The 21,430-nt window shown below is 44.6% G+C and overlaps 1 protein-coding gene and 1 non-coding gene across 6 annotated transcripts in view; both read left to right on the top strand.

Annotated features, from left to right (window-relative positions):
- Positions 1 to 21,430, top strand: part of Arvcf (ARVCF delta catenin family member) — a 56,725-nt gene that overhangs the window by 16,069 nt on the left and 19,226 nt on the right. The window lies entirely within an intron of this gene.
- On the top strand, positions 4,160 to 4,326 carry LOC127227275 (U1 spliceosomal RNA). The gene has a single exon (XR_007834962.1). It is a non-coding gene; the product is annotated as a U1 spliceosomal RNA (small nuclear RNA).

Below are 21,430 nucleotides of genomic sequence, written 5' to 3'. Positions count from 1 at the left end.
TATTGATCGTAGGGGAAAAGCTTTCCTTTCTTCTTTTTTTCCCTAAGTTTTAAAAAGCTTACTGCCTAGTTTGAATGTTTTGTTTAATCACAAAAGGATACTAAATTTTGTTAGTTCTTCTGTATTAAATTACATTGTTTTGTCCCATTATTCATTTCCCTAGGTTAATATATTAATGTGGTATATTGACTTTTGTTATTCTGGTATGAAGGATTGAATATACTCACTTTTGTATGTGGAACCATCCTTGAGTTGCAGGAGCAAATGCCACATGGTCAGAGATTAAAGTCCTTCTTAGGCGTTGCTGATGGAGAGTGTTTTGCTCCAATATTGACTGGTTATGCGGATCTGTAATTTTCTTCTCTTTTAGTGTCAGGATAGTGCCACCTCATGGAATAGCATGCTCTACTTTTTATTTTTTGGAACTAGTTGGAGGGAGATTAGTGTTAGTTTCTGAGTGTTTAAATGTTAGGTAGAATTAACCAGTGAAACCATTGGGCTCTGAAGTTCCTCTTATTAGGCTTTTGATCATTGCTTGGCTCCTTTTTGTTGCAGCCCTACAGTATTTCCCTCTTGTCCCCAGTCTTGTAAACTGTGGTAGACTCTGGTTTAGAATATTAAATGGAAAATTATAGAAAGAATTCATCTCATATCATAGCCATTGTGTGACTTACGTTATCACAAGAAAAGTGAATACAGATACAAGGTGCTGAGTGATAGAATTTTTGTCTCGTGGTCTGGTTGATGTGTTTTTATCAGTGATTGTTGTTCCCTTGTTGCACATGCTTTATAAGTGTACTTTACACTAGGCAGGCATGTACAGGACAAGCATAGTGTACATCTTGCTGCTTCCTGCAGGAATTTCAGAACTAGCTTTGAACATCTTGAGAGGGAGAGGTAAGGTTCTGTATAGAAGCAGTTGGGAGATTCTGATGGAGTGTCTGGCTGAACGAGCTCCACTGGGGAGTGCAACAAAATCACCAGGGCCAGAAAAAGCTGAAACACAGTACAGGGACCAGCTCAGGTCCACTGGAACCATCAGGCAATATCTTCCCACCTTCCCTTCCCCACATTCTGGCACAGGAAAATGAAAACAGCAGTTGGAGCAAGGGCTCATACATGACTTTCTTTCACTCATCACTCTGCACATGCAAAGACCAGCTAAGGAAGGAGAACACCAAGGACCCATTTAACTGCTTACTTGGTGCAAGCCAGCCAGAAACTCACTCCAAAAGTCCTCAGAGAGGGCTGGTGGAATGGCTCAGTGGATAAAGGTACTTGACACCAAGCCTGATGACCTGAGTTTGGACCCTTGGGATCCTTTGGAGCCTGGTGGAAGAAGAGAACTGACTCCTACAAATTGTCCTCTGACCTACAAATGTGCCATAGCACACTCTATCCCCATCTACAAATAATGAAGTGTTAAAAAAGGAAAGCCCATAGCGGCTGGGCATTGGTGGCACACGCCTTTAACCCCAGCACTTGGGAGGCAGAGGCAGGTGGATCTCTGTGAGTTTGAGGCCAGCCTGGTCTACAGAACTAGTTCCAGAAGAGAGACAGGAGACAGGAATGGGATCCCCATCATAATCATAGAGGAACTCCCAATGGTGAATAGGCTTCCAGGAGCCCCATTCATTTTTCACTCTCTCCTTTAATCTCTGCCACTCAAACACCATTCACTTGTCTACATTTTTCTTTCTTTGCACTCATACACACAATAATGACTCTATTGGCAAATGCCGTACTATCAGTGACCCTTAATTCACATGGTGATTGTTATGAGTGTTTTATAGTTGGCCATTACTCTGTCTGAATACTTGTTTACCTCTGAATAGGGTTTGTTATTTCACATATGTTACTCTTGGGAGAAGACTGGAGGCAGATCCTGGCCCTGAGGTCCAGTTCAACAAAGAAATTACCCTACAGCCTTATCTGGAATATTGCAAACACAAAAAGATTAAAGATGATCTGAATAACAATGAAAATCAACTGTCAATCAATCTCCTAATGTAAAAGTGCCAACACATAGAACAAATAACATGAAAAGCCAAGACAACATGTCTCCTCAGAATTTACTAATCCCGCATTCCACTGTAATGGCCCCAGTCCAGACAAAGAATGATTATAAATATGTTCATAGAGCTGAGTATGGTGCCGTACACCTTTAATCCCAGCACTCGGGAGGCAGAGTCAGATGGATCTCTGTAAGTTTGAGGCCAGCCTGATCTGCAGGGTGAGTTCCATGATAGCCAGGGTTTTATAGCCAGACTGTCTCAAAACCAACCAACCAACCAACCAACCAACCAACAAAATGTTTAAAGAAATGAAAGTGAACACAAATAAACCTGAGTGAATTCTGAGTGAACATAGACAGTTGACTGAAATAATGTAATTCAATCAAGAGATAGAAATACTGAAGGAAAACCAAATTGAGATGGTTGAATTGAAAAATTCAGTAAATCAAATAAAAGCCTCACTTGTAGAGAGTGGCTTACAGAGAGGACAGAATAGCAGATCTTGGGGAAAAGGTAAAGGAATTGGAACATTCATCAAAGAACAAAGATAAAATAGCAAAAGCATACAAATGGAACATTTGAGATCTTAGGGACACCATGAAAAGTCCTAATGTACAAATTATATGGAGATAAATTCCATGCCAAAGGCATAGAAAACATTTTCAATACAATGAAGGAGATAGTTTCCCAAATCTAGAGAAAGAGGCTTAACCCTGTAAAAGATGTATGGATCACCAAATAGACAGGAAGGAAATTCCCTCTATTGTTAAGACACTAAATATACACTACAAAGAAAATGTATTGAAAGCTGGAAACACAAAGGTAGCCAGCCCATCAGAATTACAGTAGATTTCTCAGTAGATACCTCAACCCCAGAAAGGCTTTGGTGATCCATTTCAAGTTTTGAAAGACCACATCTGCCACCTAACACGACTGTACTTAGCAAGACTACCTACCAGAGTTGAATGAGAAAGAAAAACACTCCAAGATTTAAAAAAAAAAAAAAGCAGGTTAAGGAATTTATGACCTTGTGACATGAAGCCAGGTTTCCAGATGAGACCACACTAAATTAGTACTGAAGAGAATGATAAGCACACCCAAGAGGCTACAGGGAAGGAATTATGCTAGAACAGTAGTTAAGCTAAAGTGGATCAGAAAACACTAAACACTTCAACATGACAGGCGTTAACACAAAATTTTCATAATAGTTTTGAATATTAATGATCCGTTTCCCCATTTAGTCATATTATTAGACTAGAATAAAAAAACAAGACCCAGGTCTTTGCTTCCTCTAAGAAACACACCCATATATAGTGGTTCGAATGAGAAATGTCCACAATCTGTAAACCACACTAATCAATCACCTCTATTTGTGCATGTTTGTTTTTGTTTTTTGACACAGTTTCTCTGTATGTATCCCTGGCTGTCCTGGAATTCTCTTTGTAGACCGGGCTGGCCTTGAACTCACAGAGATCCACCTGCCTCTGCTTCCCAAGTGCTGGGATTAAAAGAGTGCACCACCACTGCTGGCTCTAGTTCTCGTTCTCTCTCTCTCTCTCCCTCTCTCTCCCCTTCCCTCTCCCTCCCTCTCTCTCTTTCCCTTCCTTCCCTCTCCCTCTTTCTCTCCCTCTCTGTCTCTCTTTAAAGATTTATTACATACAGTGTTCTGTCTGTATGTATGCCTACAGGCCAGAAGAGGGCACCAGATCTCATTGTGGATAGTTGTGAGCCATCATGTGTTTGCTAGGAATTAAACTCTGAACCTCTGGAAGAACAGCCATTGCTCTTAACTGCTGAGCCATCTCTCCAGCCCCGGATCTAGTTCTCTTAAGCACAGAGATTTTAAACTTTTAAATGCAAGGTTAGCCATTCATTCACATTAGGTTAGCCATCACATTCCCTAGCTTGAGTTAAACCCTGCAGTCACATCCTTGAGTATACGTCTTTCCACCTATTTCTGCCTCCCGAGTGCTGGGATTAAAAGCATAGCAACCACTGCCTGCCTCATATATATATATATATATATATATATATATATATATATATATATATATTTCTGTCAATTCTGTTTCTCTAGAGAACCCTAATATAAAAGTGTCAAATAAAAATATTCTGAATAATATCCAATAAAAAAAATAGCTTGAATACTTACCTAGCAGGGGAGATACCATGATCACGAAGGTGGTTTTCCCAGGCAAGACTAATCCATTGCACTCCGGATGTGCTGAAACCTGCGATTTCCCCAAATGCAGAAAACTCGACTACATAATTTGTAGTGGGGGGGGGGCAACCGTATTTGTGCTTTCCCTTGGGAAATTAAAAAATAGGAAAAAAATAGCTTGAACAGAGTTCTCAAAATAACATAAATGGCCAATAGGTATTTTTTTTAAATATTCAGTATCAAGGAAATGCAAATTAAAACCTCTTAGCTATTGTCAAGAAAACAAATGACAAGTGCTGAGGATATAAGGAAAAGGGAACCCTCATCCACTGTTGGTGTGAGTATGAATAGTGTAGCCATGATGGAAATCAGTGTGGAGTCTTTGATCTTACCAGCTGCACCTGCTCCTAGACACCTGTCCAAAAGATTGTGCCCACCACAAGGTACTTGCTCATCCATGTTTATTGCTGCTCTATTCCTAATACCAGAATGAATAATGAAAATGGGGTACATACACACAAGAGAGTTTTATTCAGATGCAAAAAGAAACTGAAATTTGTAGGAAAATGAATGTAACCGGAAAATATTAAATGAGGTCTTCTAGACTCAGAGAAAGTGACTGCTCCATGAAAACCTTTGAATCGCAGAGATGTAGGGACAGTTAAGCATATGCAAATCTGTAAGTATAACATGTCACATAAATGGAATTGTTTATAGAGCCCAAGAAGCCCATGACACAGGAAAAAGGCTGTGGGGAGTGACAGTTGGACATGTGACATGAAAATGGAAGAGGGTATAGACAGGTTTAAGCAGGGGAAGTTGTTACAGAGATAGGGAGGGTCACTCAAAACTAAGAATGTATGAAACAGCCCTAAGGAAATCTGACTCTTGGTAAGCTACATAAAATGAAAAATAAAGTATTTGAGTGGAGGCTTGAGCTACCTCCTTACAAATTGTTGGCAGAGGAAGCCAGCCCCTGAGGCAGTCACACAGCAGCTGGATAGTAGACAGTATTGCTGGAATAGTGCACTGTCAGACTGCAGGGGACAGAGAAGTGAAGATGGGAGGTTGGGACCCAGGTGGAAGCTTACTCCCCAGTTGCCAGACCTCATAGAGCCAGAAGCATGCCTGCAGGTTATTGGGAGAACTGTCATCAACAGTCTTAGCTGTGATGACTAACCTTGGTTGGCAACCTGAACACATCTAGAATCAACCAAAACCCAAGCAGCTGGATTGAACCATTTGAAGTGGGAAGACCCACCCCAAATCTGGGCATTTTCCTCTGGTGGGCAGCCCACATAAAAGGACATGGAAGAAGGAAGCTTTGCTTTTTGCCTGCTTGCTTTCTCTCTTGCTGGCAAGTTTACCTACCCTGCTGCTGAAGCATTACTTTGCTGGTATCAGAGCCTACTCCTTCAGGATTCCAACAGAGACTGACAACAGCCATCCTCTAAGATTCCAGCACTAGATTGAGACATTTGAGACATTCAGTTTCATGGATTGAACAACTAGTGGGTTCTTGGCCTTTGAAGAGACAGATACTGTTGGGCTACTTTGACCCTAATAAGAGCTGTGGACCCTTTATGCAATATACTACTGACTGTCCAGACATGATGTGCTCCCTGGTGCAGTAGTGGCAATCTATTATGAGGGTAGCCATCCATCTTCTGATTGGCATTAAGGACTATTCATGAGGGAATTCATGTCTGGTACTGTAAACCTGGTCAAAAGCCCAGGCTGGGGAAATCATAGGCCCTAGTGTGCAAGCTATAGCTGTTGTTTTGCTAAGTGGACATAATTTGCCTATCAGATTCCCTTCTAAATGACTATTTTTATGCCCATAGATTAGTGTTGCTGTCAGCTTTGATCAGAGAAGCTTAGTTTTGCAGTAGACAGTGGTAACTACAGAGGCTCATAAGTGCTCAGACATTAGTGGGACATCTACACCACTCCTTGGAGGCTGAGGGAACCATAGGGGAAGAGACTGGAAGGGTATAATAACTACAGAAAAGAAGGGGGTGGTCCAGGAAGGACAGTGCTGTCTGCTCCTGAAGACTGATCAGCTCTACTTATCCATGCACAGTGAGTACAGGACTGGCCCTGCCATCATCCTCTTATGAAGGGGGACTTAGGTGGCTGTCATCTCTTCTTCGGGATTTATAAGGTAAGTAGGAGGGAACTAACTGGGAAAAAAGAGGGGGGGGATAAGGAAGTTGGAAGAAGATGAGAGGGGAGCCAGGGCAAATATGACCAAAACACACAATAGATACATATGAAAATGTCCTTGACACCAGTTATATATGTTTAATAAGACAGGTTTTAAAAATAATAGAAAAAAGGGAGTATAATTTCCTTGAATATAGTTTTTACTGGAAATGCAAAGTAAATACCTATTTTCAAGTTCCCTCAATTGCCAATTTTTAGAATAAATTGATGCCTTAGAAATTGGCTAGGCGGTGGTGGCACACACCTTTTATCCCAGCACTGGGGAGGCGGAGGCAGGTGGATCTCTGTGAGTTTGAGGCCAGCCTGGTCTACAAAGCAAGTTCCAGTACAGCCAGGGCTACACAAAGAAACCCTGTCTCAAAGAAACAAAACAAAGCACCCCCCAAAGAAATATGCAGTGATATCCAATGAGTTTTAAGTATTTTTCTTGATATCTGTTTTATATTTTTAATATTACTCCAAGTTGATGGCTTTTTATTAATTCAAAATGACTTACTGTCATTTTGAATGAATTATTGTCAATATTTTAAATTACTCAGTCTTTGAGTTATGGTAATCCACACAGACACACATGCAGGCAAAACACCAATGCAAATAAAGTATAAATAAGTAAATTATTAAAAAGAAAGAAAGGAAGAAAGAAAAGAAAGAAAAGCACTTCTTTAGAGTCTGGGGCTCTATGTGACATGGTGGCATGTGTTTCCTCTGAGAAGGGTGACGGAATGGAGTAATCATGAGGTTGAAAATCAGAAAGCATCACCTGTGTGCTTCCTGAAGGATTTCAGATCTGGTTTAATGCTTCTGGAGACCTCAAGGTCTTAGCCAGGCATGTGTCACATACCTGTAGTTCCAGTTACTCAGGAACCTAAGACAGGGGAATCCCTTGGGACCAGGAGTTCAAGACTGGCTTGGGCAACATGGTAAGACCCTGACTCTTAACAAAAGCATCCTCCAAGTGAGAAAGGAATAAATAGTTTTGTGCTTTTTAAAAGCCATTAGCGCTTTCTAACCATAAAAAACATCTAAGATTTAAGAAGTAGAAGCCAGGCTGTTAGTATGTGTTGATGAGCAGCAGCCCTTCTAGGGCTTGGCACAATGTGTGGGAAAGTGATGCAGACCCACCAAGCTCAACAGGGTGGGTCCTGGCAGAATGCTTTCTATACCATGCAATGGCATAGCACATTAGGAGACCAAAAGAAATGTAACATTGATAAAGCATGTCCATGATTGCTGAAGCCTCTGCTGCTTACTTCTTCCAGACCTCAGCCGGAAATTTAATTTCACTTTATAAGATAATAACTGGGGCTGGACAGAGGCTTGAGGTGATTAGGGCTCTGCCCTGGTGAACAGATTAACCTATTTGTTTAATTGTTGATGGCTATCTAAGAGTGGATCTGCTATACAGGCCAGTTGCCCAGGTCTCTTTTACTCCGTGTGTCTAGCATATAATGCCCCGGATCACTTGCAGCCCCACCAAGACCACCCTTGGGTGCAACATCTTGACCTTAGACCAGAATCATAAGCCCACATCAGTCTATTTCCTCTCGACCTCCTCGCTATGTGGTATTATTGCTAACAGTAGAAACAGATGGAGACAGCCTCTTTCTGTACAGAAAGCTCACACCGACCTGGGTTCCCAGCAAGTCCACCTGAGTACAATTGCTGGTCTGGTCTCTGTGGTTGAAACTCTTCTCTTCTGCTCTGGGAGTCTCTCTGCCATTTTGCTTGCCTGACTCTGGTCATTTTTGTCATTTTCTGCTTGTTGCAGCTTCAGTTTACTTTCCATCCCACAAGGCATGATTTTCTGTCACTGATATTTCTCTGCATCGACTGCCTTTGCTGTGGTTTTGTAAAAGTCATTTATGGTGGTTCTTTTTCTTTGTGGTCTGTTCCCAATTCATCACACACCATCTTTAACTTTTTTTGGGGGGGGTCATGGCTTATAGTTCCTCACATTTGTGCCAGTAAATGCACTCATGTGACTCAGATGAAGGCGACTTTCCCAGGCCTCTCACAGCAGAAATATAGTTGCAGCATAGGCCTATGGTTGGCTTTGAGAAGGCCCCATCCCTGTGTGGCTCAGTGGCAGAGGACCTGCTATACATAGAACCCTGGGTTCAGTTATCAGCCCTGCATGGTGCTGCATGCCTGTAATCCCAGCGTCGGCAGGAGGTACAGAAGTTCAGGGTCAACCTTGGCTAAATGTTGAACCTGGGATACATAGAAGGAGCCTGTCTCAAATGCTGTCATAAAGAGCAGGGAATGCTGATGATTCGGGGAACCTTTTAGGAGGGGAATGTTTATGGAGGTGGGACACATAGGAGGATCCTATCTCAGAAAAACATCTCCACCCCTCCAAAGCAGATCTCCAAGCCATCAGCATGTCCCACTCTTGATGACAGCATTTGGTCAGGTTCTAAGGCCTGTGGGCTAGGGAAGCAGACAGAGCACTGAGGTCTGCACTGGGTGAGGGTAGAGAAAGCCCTCAACCCATTCCCACTGTTTTGTTTACATATAAAGGCAGGACTCTTTATCGCTTGAAGTTGGTGGTGCCTGGACCGTGTGCACATACTCTAGTTGAGCTGGCTTCAGCAGGGAAAATGGCTCACTCAGGTGCTGACCAAGCAGCCTCTAGCTCAGTTTCTGGGGAGAAAAGCCCCGGGGAGCAGCCAGGCCTGGCCAGAAGCCACAGGGTAGCCTAAGGTGAGGACAGACCAAAGTCTCACAGACATTTGGAGCCTGGAAACTCTGCTTCTGATATAGTGGGTTAATTCATGGCTGGCTGAAGAATGGGTTCACTTTCTCTGGTAATTAAAGAATTAAAAGGCGGGAAAGGTTTGAAAGTCAAGCAGAGCTAGAGTTTGTTAAAAGGAGGTTTGAAAGTCAAGCAGAGCCAGAGTTTGTTCAAAGAGGACGTTTTTCCTAGAGTTACACAAAACAAAAACTTAGGGCAGGAAAGCTGCAGTCCTCAGCATTTGCCTGTGGGAGGGAAATGCAGAAGCAAGAGAAGCTGCTGTGTTAGTGCAGCATAAAGGCTAGTGTGTGGCACCAGGCAGCCACAGAGTGGGGAGGCAGCTTTAGAGAAAGGTTAAGGGAGCCCAAAGTAAAACAAAACAAAATACATAGGTTCTGGCCAGTGTCTGAAAGAGGCAGAAGTAGAAGAAAGGAATTTGGTTGGAGAGATGCTCAGAGTTAATAGCACTTGGCTGCACTTCCAGAGGTCCTGAGTTCAATTCCCAGCACCCACATGGTGGCTCACAACCATCTGTAATGAGACCTGCTGCCCTCTTCTGGCCTGCAGGTGTACATGGGGGGCAGAATGTTGTATTCATAATAAATAAATCTTTAAAAAAAAAAAAAAAAAAAAAAAAGAAAGAAAGAAAGAAAGAAAGAAAAGACAGAAAAGAAAAGAAAAAGGAAATTACACCTTTTCCTGTCCAGATTCAGAAAGGCAGAAGACTCTAGTGGAACTTTATGATAGCTCAGAGGGAATGTGCTGGAGGCAGGGATTCTAAGAAGGATAAGTACAGTCTCTAGTTAAAGGGGTAATTATTCCCCCTATCCACCTATCTCCTTAGTATGGCTAACAGTGACCTACCTTTCAAGGACTGGGCCCTTGGCCAAGTAATTTGACTGTTTGGGCTGGATAAACTCTTTTATGTTTTATTTTTAAAGTTGGCCTTTTAAAAGGTGTGCTCTATCTGCATGTATGACTTTATGCCAGAAGAAGACAACAAATCCCACTATAGGTGGTTGTGAGCTACCATGTAGTTGCTGGGAATTGAACCTAGAGCCATCTCTCCACCCCCACCCCCCTTTTATGCTTTTGTTTTAGATAGCTTGGAATGTCAAATCTCCAACTAGATTAGATTTCATCCTCTTGGCCAGAATGAACTAGTTTTCCCTTAAGAATTTGTGCTGCTGTGTCAGGTCAAGATCCTGTGCCACTTGATGCTTTTCTGAATTGTTAGCAGGAGGGTGAACCAGGGACATTCTTTCTCTTGAAGGTCACCTGCATGCAGACAGGCCACTGTTACCAAGTCATGGCAACTCTGCCTCCTCCCAGGGCTCACCTCTAAGTGCTATGGCCTATCTTTTGCCCCTCCAAAAGCCATGGTGACTGATAGTGGGGAGAATACTGCCAGTTTCTTGTCCTGGAGGTCAGGGCAACACTGCAGGGTGGTGCTGGTGTTTGCACTAACTCCTTGTTTCATGACTACATAGGCTGACACCACTGATGGATGATTCTTCTGTTCCAAGCATAAATGTGGTCACCTACAGTTTCTTGGATCAGGTGGCCTTCAGCATCTCCAGCCTGACAGAGTCCCATCTACATGCAGGAGGGCAGGCCTGAGCCCCGAAGCTAGTCAGGGTTTCTGTACTCCCTTGCCTTCTCCCACCTTCCATCCATCCAGAATCATGTGGCCACAGTTCTTCCACAGCTGTGCTGTCCTGAGAACCCTTATGTTCTCAAAGCAGACATTCCTTATGTACTACACACAGGATAGCAAAGGCCAGGGCATGACAGAGGACAGTCTCCTGCTTGAGTCCTGAGTATTGATTCCTTGATGAAGAAATGAGTGGGTAATGTCACTACATTTTTCTAAGCGACTGTCTTTTAAAGGTTGTGAGTGATTCTATAGACTCTCCATTTTCCTTGATGGAGGAACCCAGAATGTTCTGTGTGAGATTGTGTGTGCTGACTAAGGGGATTTGCAGGTCATGTCCACACTGTCAGCAGATAGCTTGAATGCCAATGGGGAAGCAGGCTGGGGAGGGCAACATGGGCCTATGTTGGAGCCACATGTGCTACTTGCTGAGTTGGGAATGGTCTCTTGGTTGGTCTCCCTAGAGCTTGGTTGTACTTATACACACAAGGATGGATATCCCCTGCACACCCACCAGAGCCCGTGCTAGCTCACACTGCCACTAGGGCTCATTGCCCCACTCAGGGCTTAGTTAGCAAAGCTGTTGTGGGTCAGACTGAGGTCACTTAGTGAGGGCCTCTGGGCAGAAAGCCCAGCATGCCAGGACACTGCCAAGAGCCTAATCAGCAGCAGTCAGGGTGGGCAGGACCCCCTCAGACCAGGATGGCTGGCAGGAAGTCCATGTCTGGGTTACCTCTGAGCTGAGACCTGCTGGGGGGCAGCCTGGCCATCACTTGGCCTCCTGGACTGTGGCATTGGACCACATATACAGTTGCTGCACTAAGGGAGGGCCTGCACAGGGTGCTTCTCACCATGTGTGGGACCCATACTGTCCCTAATCTTGCAGTGAGCCAGTTCACAGTGAGACCTTCCTGGCCAGGCCTGCTCTGGAGTTGTAGGCACAGCAAAGCTGTTCCAGGATACAGTTTTTTTTCTAGGACAAGCAAGGAATTTGAGAGTCTCTGGTGGGGTGGGGCGGGGTGGGGCGGGACAACTGCTGAGATGAAAGTGACAGACCTTCCATTGCCAAGGCCCCTCAGCAGACTTGGTGCTGAACCTCTCCTTCCAGCCCAGAAGCTATATGGCCCCAAATGCCTATCTACAGAAGACTTCCAGAATCCCAGTTACATGGGGTCTCCAGCCTAGCACTGTCCCCATGGCCAGTTTCCTGTCCCATGAGAGTCCATTTCTCACCACCTAGCAGTGTCTTGTCACAAGGATATGGGAGACAGCAAGGCTCTCAAGCTACAAGGACAGCCACTGCTTGTGCTGCAGTCTCTCTGACAACCCTTAACCAGCTTGCCCTGACCAAGGAGCTAGCTGTTCAGTGGGTAATCAGAGCCCAGTGCCAACCACTAGGCTTCCCATCTCATCTCCTTAGCTTTGTGTCTTGGGAGGCTGGACTGGGGGCCACCTTTGTCCTGCAGAGGCACTCTGACTACAGCAGGGGGGCACACCTCAAAGGAGCTTTGTGTCACCACAAAGAAGCTCTGTCCCTCTAGAGAAGCCTGAGTGTTGCCATGGTAATGGAGGGGCCTGGCAGAAGGGGTCCTGCCATCTGGGGTGGGGGGGGGGAGGACATTGCAGGCCAACAGCACAGTATGCAGGGCTGGCAGCCAGCAGTCAGTGACTCTGCACCTGCCCAGCTGAGGCCCTTATCTTGCAGGACACCATCCTTGACAGGGCCCCTACCATACGGTTTGGTAGGGGTAAGAATGGGCCTCCCAAATCTGCTGTGAACCTCAGTCCCCTCTTCAGGTTACCTTCATCAATCCCAAATGCAGGGGGCAAGCTTGGTTCTGTGCCTGGGATCTCAGTGACTTGCTTCCTGTCTCCTTAAGATGGGAAGCCACGGGCACATTGCAGTTAGGTGACTGTAAGGAGTACAGTTTTTCCACCCGCCACCCGGTCTTGTCCCGCCGCAGCACCAGCCCCAATTAACACACAGAGACTCTGTATTTGATGTAATTCTGTTGGCTCGTTACTAGTTTCTTATCGGCTAGCTCTGTCTTAATTATTAATCCATTTCTATGTATTTCCATGTGGTCTTACCAGCGAGAAGTGGCTGGCAGTTCTGTCTTCTCCAAACTCTTCATCTTGAACCTCCTTCCTACTTCCTATTTCCTCCTTGTCTCCTAGTCCCTCCTATCGGCCAACAGTGCTTTATTCATTAACCAGTATGAGAAACATATATACATAATGGCATCTCCCATCAGGTGACTTTCAAAGGAGGTGGAGGAAGTAATAGGCTGGCACCTCCCCTGCCTGACCCCACTCAGTGGGGTGACCTATATGGGCTTTGTAATAAGATACAGTGAGCATCTTAGCGGAGATAAGGGAAATGCCCTGGAGGGACTCCTGCCTCCCATGGTGGGCCCATTGTAACCCAACACCTCCAACCAAATGAAGAATGATTCTGGTCCCCCACATACTGGGGGAACGCTTTTGGTCCTCTGGGTGACACCAGCTACTGTGGTCCTGAGGGACACATCCTGCAAAGGTAGCACTATTGGCTATAGCTAGTGTTGTGTCAGACACTGATGTGTTAGCAGGGAACACCCTGTGGGGACATCTATCTTACATATCCTCTATGTCCTTATGAAGAGATGAGTCTTGTGGAACATGGAGGCTTGACGGGAACCAAATGAGGGAAATCTTGAGCCCAGGATCTAGCAGTACCTCCCTGTGGCTCAGGCCTCCTACAGAAGAGGACACAGCTCCCTGAATACTGACATGTTCACCTGCCTGACAATACATCTTCCACCAACTAACAGTTCCTAGAGTCTCCCAGGCACCAGACCTCAAGTCCCTCAAACCTTGTTACCTGTCTGTGATCAGAGCCCGAGCCTCTCAGGTCAGCCCTGACATAACTTCTAATCTCCCCTGGTCTCTGTAGTCAGAGGGCCTCTGCTCTGGGGCTGACCAGTTTTCCTTGACCCTGGATAGCCCTTGGCTCAGGGTGCCCCATTAGTGTGAAGCAAGAACCCACTGAGGATTCCCTTACTCATGAGGCCCGCTCTTCAAAGCAGTGCTGTTGGGGAGCCATGGGCACACCCTAAGAGACAGAAATCCCTGGTGTGTGTTCCCCTACCCCCACCCAACTGACTGCCAGAATGGTCTGCCTTTTGTGGGAAATCTAATTTCCAGGCTGTGTCTGATTAGGTTTCCCGGGCTGCCTGAAAATCCAGCTGCTTCCCTGGGCAGCAGACTTGTCTCTCACCCACTTCTCCTCCCCTCCTCACTCCTCCCGCTCCTCCCCTCCTCACTCCTCCCGCTCCTCCCCTCCTCACTCCTCCCGCTCCTCTCCTCCTCACTCCTCCCGCCCCTCCAGCAGACACGGTGTCTCCAGGGTCTGGTTGAAAAGATGGCTTCCTCTTCCCCTTCCTTAGACTTGATTATACCCATAACCCTGCTTCTCTAACATTTGAACCTGGAGCCCTAGATCAACCTCAAAAACCAGGGCACCCCAGCTACAACTGTGACTCCAGGTGTGGATCCTTCTAGTCTTTCTGTGCTTACAGGTGCAGAAGTCATTCCCATACCTTTTGCTTGAGGTCTTCAGCCGTGCCACCTGTGTGTGCCATTTTACCCAGTTTCAGCTGTTTATTTGTTTTGTTTTAATGTTTTTGTTCTGTTTTCAAAAGACAGGGTTTCTCTGTGTAACAGTCCTGCACAGCCTCTGTTGTGCTGAAGGCACTGAATAGCCGCAAAGCCATTGCTACTCCACCTAAAATGCTTGTGGTGTGTGTTGCTCTTTGTCACTTGGATTTTAAAAAATGACCACACTGTGTAGTGTTTTGTTTTTTTAATATACAGAAGTGTTCATTTTCACAAAGTCCTGCTGGTGCATCTTTATACTGCAGTGAAGAGGCTGAGAACAGCTATTTCCTAGCCCAGCAACCCAGACCCTGCACCTCCTACCAGAGACTCTGTGGTCTAGAACTTGCTGCAGGTGTGCTTGTGAACCTCATGCTCCATACCTCCTCTGGAGCATGGACCAGCCTGGGCTAGAAGCCATTCCCAAGGTTCTAGGTACCATCTGACCTCAGTGAGAGTGACAAGATGAAGATGGAGTCCTCCCAAGGTCCATATAAATACATACATACATACATACTACATCATACATACATACACACATGAAGCATGTCTCTCCTGTGCTGGCAGAGCTGAGGGCATGAGACTAAGGCTGCTCCTATGTTGTCTTTGCAGGCAGAGAGGATAGGCTTTGGCATGTCTGCATTCAGCTCCTGACAGGCCATTTCTTGGTGCCGTGTCCTTTTCCTACTTGGGTTAGGCAGTGCCGAATATGGATTGGAAGGAGATTTAACTGTCCCCACTATCTTCTTGGACTCTGATAGGTGGCTGGCAAGGTCTCAGGCCTGTAGCCAGGCCCCCTCCCACACCCTACTGACCCTTAGGAAATTCCTTTAATTCCTCGACCCTAGTTGGCTTCAACCCTGTAATTTGCTTTTCCGGGCCAGGCCTTTGGCTGTGCTCCTACAGAGGAGGAATGTCTGGGTCGGCAAGCATACAGCAAATGCTGAATGCTGCTTTAGGTTTCAGGGAAGAGAGTCAGTCTCCACCCAGCTTCTGACGTGCCTGTCACTCTCCCCATGGAGTGAGTGATGGCCCCATTTGCTGCAGAGGACACAGCCACTAGGCATCCTTTTCTGCAGTTATACGACCTGTTTTTTTTTTTTTTTTTTTTTTTTCAAGACAGGGTTTCTCTCTATAGCCCTGGCTGTCCTGGAACTCACTTTATAGACGAGGCTGGCCTTGGATTTACAGAGATCCACCTGCTGGAGTGGAATTAAAGGTTTGCGCCACCAACGCCCTGCAAGACCTGCATTCTTATGCCCATCATTTACACCCCCTTCTTTTCTGTTCTCTCTCACCCCTCATCTCACTGTGTAACTCTGGCTGGTTTAGAACTTTATAATTAGACCAGGTTAGTCTCAAACTAATAGATTTACCTGCTGCTGTCTCCAGAGTGCTGGGACCATTTCCTGCCCAAGCTGTCTGTTTTTGTTCACCTTTCCTTCAGTTCTCTGGCTTCCACCATTCCTTTGATCTGCCTTGTCTCCCACACCCACTCAACCATGTGCCTGCCCATCAGCAGACTGTCCACCCTCCAGTTGACCTCTTTCTTACGTGCTCATACAACCATCTTTATTCCTCCTCTGCCTTCCTGTCTGTGACTTACTGTTTCTATTATCTCTATCCATGCCATGTTGCATGGATCAGCTTGTTTCTGCCTAAGCTTTTTGCACCATGCTTCTCCCTGCCTATGTGAGTTATGAGAACACAGCTATGAAGACTCTAACCCTGATGCTGGTCACTAACTGCCTTCTGTGTCTGTGGCTCTATGACTAGGTTGTCACTCTTCTTTTTTGATTTTGCTTTTGTTTTCAAAATCTCTCTTTTGCCTGGTAGTTGTGATGAATGCCTTTAATTCCAACACTTGGGAGGCAGAGTCAAGTAGATCTCAGTGAGTTCGAGGCCAACCTGGTCTACAGAGTGAGTTCTAGGACAGCCAGGACTGTAACACAGAGAAACCCTGTTTCAAAAAAACAGCACACTGGGCAATGGGGGCTCATGCCTTTAATCCCAGCACTAGGGAGGCAGAGGCAGGTGGATCTCTGTGAGTTCAAGGCCAGCCTGGTCTATAGACCAAGATCCAGGACTGGCTCCATAACTTTAGAACTCTGTCTTGAAAAAATATACAAAACAAAACACACAAAAAAATGTATCTCTCTCTCCCTCCCTGTAAGGTACGGTTTTTTTCCTCCCGCCGCCGGTCTTGTCCCACCGCCACGCCAGCCCCAAATAATACACAGAGACTCTGTATTTGATATTATACTGTTTCTTATTGGCTAGCTCTGTCTTAAGTATTAACCCATTTCTGCTGATCTATGTATTTTCACATGGCCTTCTCTTACCAGGGAGGCAGCTGGCGTCCAGCTCTCTCCAGACTCTCCATCTTGACTCCTCCTTACTACTTCCTATTTCCTCCTTGTCTCCTAGTCCCTCCTATCTTCCTTTCCTATTGGCCAACAGTGCTTTATTTATTAACCAGTATGAGAAACATATACAGAATGACATCTCCCATCATCTCCTCTTTTCTGTCTAAAATAAAAAGAAGGGTTTTAAACTTAACATAGCAAAATATATCACATATCAGTTATCAAATAAGAATCACAGTTAACAATATTTAGTCCATTAACATTTAGTAAGATTTGAAGAAAATATTCCATCATCTATCCTATCTTTGTGAGTCCAAAGTCCTATATGTAACTTATCTTTAAGCTTAACTAAGGAAACTATAACCATAACTATCTGTCTTCAACTCCATCAAAGACCACAGAAGGATAATATATAAACTCTAGAAATGACAGAGACATCTTAATTTGTCAGTCACCTGAAGTTCTTCTGTAATCTTCCATCTTCAGCCCATAGGCCATGTGTCTGGCAGACTCTTCAGCAAAGTAGGAAACTTTAAACTGTCTTTTTGTATTGGCAGTTTGTCAGTCACTTTTCTCTGTGTCCTGTAGACTGTCTGGCAGACTCTTCCATGAAGCAGGAACTCTGTAGCAATGTCCATTTTGAATCAGCAGTCACTTTTCTGTGGGTCCTGTATGTCCAGTTTATACATCACAAAGTCAAACAGTCCACACAAGAGCAGTATCTTGTCCAAATGGCTAGTCTTGCCATATTGGAAGCAAACTCCAAAATGAGTTTTTCAATGTCCATCTTTCTTTTTGGTGCAGGTTGCCAAGAGCAATTATGTCTCACTGTCACGAAAACCCTAAACCATTTTAAATGCCATATTCTGTAGGCCTTTGAAAGGTTTGAAGAATGCCTATCTATCTCAGATACATCTCTGTGTATCTTGAAAACCTAGCTAACTTAATTCTAAGCTTTGACTATCATAGGTAATTATCTATAATCTGTACTACATTATACAATACATTTCTGAACTATATAAACACAATACCTAAACAAAAGAATATACACATCACAAAATTGACCTTAAATTGTATCAATAAATGAAAATCCATTACAAAACAAAGTATTCATATCTATACCATAATCCCCTTTTTACCTTTAAAAAGAATTGGCTGTGATCATTAACCATTTATAACCAACCCCATTTAAATGAAAACAAACATTTATAAACAATATTTGGGAATTTGGGCGTCGTTCTTTCCAAACTATTTTCTGTTGATAGGGGGCGCTGTCATGGGGATCCTAAGAAGATGGCTGTAGTCTGCAAGGCTATCTTGTCCAAGCTGTTTTGAATGTTGGATCACCAGGAACTCTGTTTCAGGGGGTCTGGCTTGCTCAAACCACATTAGTCTGGAAGGAATCCACAGCTTTTCATTTTCTGTGGAAACAAAAATAGAAATCCTTTTCCCCAGTAACTTGTCCTTAGACTTAAATTTTTGAGTCAAAGCATTTTTAAAATATATAAATTGAATTAATTTAACAGCATTTGTTTTAACAGTTGTTTCCTTAGCAGTCAATGCAGAGACAACACAATAGCATACAGTAACCAGATTCTCTCTGAGCTTTTCATCTTTACGTGGCTTTATTATTACTCTGTTTATTTTACTTTTATTTTTTTCATTTTTTGACATAGGGTTTCACTGTGTAACTCTTATCTGTCCTGGAATTTACTCTGCATACCAGGTTTACTTTGCAAATCACAGAGATCTGCTTGCCTCTGTCTCTTGAGTGCTGGGATTAAAGGCGTGTGCCACCACACCCAGCTCCCCATTGTCTTTTTAAAACCATTTTTTTCCCAAGCCTACATATATTTTAAAACATTGTAAACCTTTAGAGGTTTTTATTAATATGAATCTGTTTTTAATGTAAATTTTTATTTTTTTCTGGCCACAAGTCTTTATGTGTTAAATAACAACATTGTTAAAATGAAAGTCTTTATTGTTTTTGCCACGGTTTATAAAAGATGGCGGTGGCTATTTTACCGCCAGCACTGAAAGCTGTGCTCATTCCTTGGCCTCTCTACTCATGGGGCACTGTTTAACTGACACTGAGGTAGCACTAGTTTTTAGCTGAATAACCTGTGGAGGCATTTGCTTTATTAACCAGTATGAGAAACATATACAGAATGACATCTCCCATCACCTCCCTTTCTCCCTCCCTCCCTCTCTCTCTCTCTCTCTCTCTGTGCCCATATGTGCACATGTTTGTATACAAGTGTGTAAGCAGGCACCCATACCACAGTTCATAGTTCACATGTGGAGGGTCAGAGGACAAACTTTGGATGTCAGTCCTCAGCATTAGGCTGGCTGCTGGCTTTGGAGCATCCCAAGATTCTTCTGGTAGGAACGTGCTAGGATTATAGCATTTGTGCCACTGTCTTTTTTCACATGGGTTCTGGGAAGCAGCATTTGGGTCTTCAGTTCTGTGCAACAAGGCAACAAGTACTTTACCTACTGAGCCATCTTCCTGGCCCTGTTTTCTGTTTGTTATTTGTTTTGAGACAGGGTTTTACTATATAGTGCTAACTGTCCTTGAGCTATGTAGACCAGGCTAGCCTCAAATTTGTGATGGTGCTCCTGCCTCTGCCTCTCAAGACTGAGATTGCCCATGTGTGTCATCATGTCTGGCAGCCGCTGTTCTTTTGAAATTGAGTTTTTCAAGTTTAACCTGGGTCCTGACTTTTCCAACTCCCTCATCCAGGTCTTGGGTCCTCTGGCCTCTCTCTGGTGTTACACTGAGGGTCCCCTTAATTATTCTGTCTCGTGTACATTGAACAAGAACTTGTGCAGTTGGTTGCTGGGGCCTGGGTTGAGTGTTGTGTGGAGCATGGTCCTGAGTCGTCCCAGGCCAGTAGAGGCCAGCAGTAAAGGATGTCAACTGAAGCTCATAGCATCACACTTGCTAAGTCTCCTGAGGTGATCCCTGGGCTCCAGCAGATGCATATTCAGTGCCCACCTCTCCCCAAGATCTACAGCCCATTGCCCCCAAATCCTAGCTGGGAGAAGCAGCTTTGAAGTCTGTATGGTCAGTATTTAAAAAACAAACAAACAAACAAAAACATGCATTTTCTTTTTTTTGACAGCATATATTTATTGTTTTTGTTTGTTTTCTGAATTGCACTGTGGAGGTCTGGTTGTCCTAGAACTCACTCCATAGACCAGGCTGGCCTCAAACTCATAAAGATTTGCCTGCCTCTGCCTCCCAAGTGCTAGGATAAAGGTGTGTGTAATTACACCCAGCTTTATAGCTATTATTTTAATACAAAAATAGCATTTTGAGGTACTATCCAAAAAAAGCTGCCCTGAACTGGGCATGGTGGTGCATATCTTTAATCTCTGTAGTCAAGGCAGAAGCACACAGCCCTGGGAGTTCAAGGTTAGCCTGGCCTACAAAGTGAGTGAGTTGCAGGTTAGAGCTATAAAGTGAAACTCTCAAAAATCCTAAAACAAACAAACAGAGTAAAACCTTGTCTTTTGGGGTTCTAGGCCTTGGTCACCTGTCTCATGTTTGTACCTCCTCTGGCCAGCCTAGATGGGTACCCATAGCCATTGGGGTCAGTACCACATCCAAGAGCAGACAGGGTACACATTGGCAGGCTCTCTTATGGGAATTGCCAAGACTCTACCTCTCCCCAATCTAACTAGTGTTTCAGGGTGTTCCCTGGGAAACACACAACTAATGCTCTGAATGAGTTGAATTGGCCAATGAAAAGGCCAGTGTGAGGTTTAGCGATGTTCTTTAGCCTCTGGACCCCACTAGCCACATCTAAAGCCAGTGATGAATCTTTTTTGCCAGAGCTGTGGCACGTTTAAGGTACCTGAGGGCTGGGACACTATCTCTAGGCTACAACCCAGGCTTGGTTATGCCAGATGGGGCTAGACGGCACAGGGAGAAATCAGAAGTAAGGTAGGAATCCCTGTCTTTACAGAGGATGGAAGAAAGTGAACTCTGATCCACAAGATCAACATTTCCTTCTGCCTTGTGGTTCTGAAGTTCACTTAGGTGGACTGATGCTTCAGGCAAGATAATTCAAGTGGTCCAGCTCCATTACCCATTCAACCCTCCGTAGAGTGAGCTTCCCCTCCAGGATGGGACCTTCTTCAAGGCTCGGCCCATATAATCTCGCCGGCTCATCAACACCTTGGCCCTGTGGTGTGATGGGCCCTGAGTGCCTTTGCTGTGACTGTGTCTTTTGTTTCTGCGTGCTGCTGTCTAGAGAGCCCAATCTTTACCTCCCTTCCTATTTCTTTACTAGTGGTGACCACCTCCCAACAGAAGTTTGACTAATTTTACAGGCTATGGTTAACTGAGGACAGTTCCTGCCCACAGCAGTGTTTCTGTAGGGTCACATTGGAAGTTTTATTTGTGTGACAGGTGCAGAGAAAATGAACAGCTGTGGGGGCCAACACTCACTTCTTTCCTTCACTGGGCCTCATTTTTTCCCCAGCTGTCTTGCTAGGTGGACTGAGGTACATGTGTCACATCAGACTGCTGCAGAATTGGTCTTCTTTGGGAATCACCAAGTACATACATGGCATTCCCACGCAGGAGCCTTCCTTTTCTAAGCGCAGGCACTGTATTGGTTCAGGGGTGAG

The sequence above is a fragment of the Phodopus roborovskii genome, unplaced genomic scaffold (genome assembly GCF_943737965.1).
Source record: "Phodopus roborovskii unplaced genomic scaffold, PHOROB, whole genome shotgun sequence".
Lineage (NCBI taxonomy): Eukaryota > Metazoa > Chordata > Mammalia > Rodentia > Cricetidae > Phodopus > Phodopus roborovskii.
The sequence above is the reverse complement of the archived record's forward strand: the minus strand, read 5'-3'. Positions and strand labels throughout refer to the sequence as shown.